Below are 1,515 nucleotides of genomic sequence, written 5' to 3'. Positions count from 1 at the left end.
GAATTTAGGAAAGTGAAGTTAGCACCGCAGATTTGAAAAGTGCTTGTGATGTTGCTCCACCTCCCCTCCCGTGAGCATCCCAGGGGGCTCCACTCTGAGATCCACTAAAATAAATGGTTTTACCTAGCTTGAAAGCAAAGAGAATCACTCGAGTAAACGTTGCTGAAACTCTTCTGCTTGTACTGTGGTTTTCTCGTAGATTCAACCTGGTCATTCTTTTCCTTCACGTTTTTGTGGCAGTGATTATGATGAATGCTCAGCGTTTCCTCTCTTGGTGCATCTAAGGCGGCTTTTAATCCCTCCCCCATTTCCTCCCTCCCCCCGACTGCACCTTGGAATGCAGATGCGTGCTCCGCCTCCCTCCTGGTGCTCGCTGACTCCCGCCTGCCTTCCTCTGCAGAGTTGTGTGCTGCGCATCAAGCTTGAGAGGAGGATTGCAAAGTGTGCACACAGCCAGGCGTGCACAAAGCAATCCCAGCGTAGCGCCAACGCGCTGCAGTCATTCGCCAAGGTCGTGACCTCCAGTCACTCTGCATCATAACAAGAGAAGAAGAGAATTTTAATCGGGCCTTGCGATGCAGCCAGCTGTGTCAACACACACGGGACGTCTGTAACAGGTCCGTTGCTTACTTTTCAGCAAGTCTTTAAAAGCAATTTGTTTAGCGCTACTTCTACATGGAACACAACTTTCTGATGGATACTTTAGTCCCACTGCATTGCGGATATCGAAGTACCGTCTTGAAGTTTGAGTACTCTTTGAAGTCCATCCATCCATCCATTTTCTACCGCTTATTACCTTTAGATCGCGGGGGGCGCTGGTGCCTATCTCAGCTACAATCGGGCGGAAGGCGGGGTACACCCTGGACAAGTCGCCCCCTCATCGCAGGGCCACCCTTTGAAGTTTCATGTTAAAAGTATGTTGCTTTAATAATGTGCGATTTAAGAGTGTAGAAGAGTTTGGAAGTGTGTTCTCCTGCGTCGGTCGAAGGAACACTAACTTGGTGCAGGCCTTTAACGTAATGAAATAAGTACCTGGAGATGTTTGACTACCTTCACCCCAAAAGAGGTCACGTGAGGATTAAAAAAACAAAACTCAACATGAATATTGTCTTTTCTGATGTATAAATGTTGTTCAATGTTATTGTACAGGTTGCATGCTGGTGTTTAACGATTCCAAAGCATCAATTCATGACCTTCGTGCATTTGAAAGGGAGCTCACTTGCAGTTTTGGAGGCCTCTGTTTGTGGGCTTTTACGTTGTGACATCACAGCGGGGTGGAAGTCCTTATTTGGACATGAAGTTAAGGTGTCAGCCAAAAGGGGGTGGTGCTCCTCTACCTCTGCTTCAGGCAGAGACAACACATATAAAAAGTCCATCCACCCATCCATCCATTTCCTACCGCTTATTCCCTTTGGGGTCGCAGGGGGCGCTGGTGCCTATCTCAGCTTCAATCGGGCGGAAGGCGGCGTACACCCTGGACAAGTCGCCACCTCATCGTAGGGTCGAACACACATA

General features: G+C 48.4%; 1 long non-coding RNA gene across 1 annotated transcript; it reads left to right on the top strand.

Annotated features, from left to right (window-relative positions):
* The first annotated feature begins 414 nt into the window (after positions 1–414).
* Positions 415–1,097, top strand: LOC133535045 (uncharacterized). Its single transcript, XR_009802134.1, has 2 exons — positions 415–617; positions 803–1,097. It is a non-coding gene; the product is annotated as an uncharacterized LOC133535045 (long non-coding RNA).
* The last annotated feature ends 418 nt before the right edge of the window (positions 1,098–1,515 follow it).

Source organism: Nerophis ophidion, linkage group LG01 (assembly GCF_033978795.1).
Source record: "Nerophis ophidion isolate RoL-2023_Sa linkage group LG01, RoL_Noph_v1.0, whole genome shotgun sequence".
Classification (NCBI taxonomy): domain Eukaryota; kingdom Metazoa; phylum Chordata; class Actinopteri; order Syngnathiformes; family Syngnathidae; genus Nerophis; species Nerophis ophidion.
The sequence above is the reverse complement of the archived record's forward strand: the minus strand, read 5'-3'. Positions and strand labels throughout refer to the sequence as shown.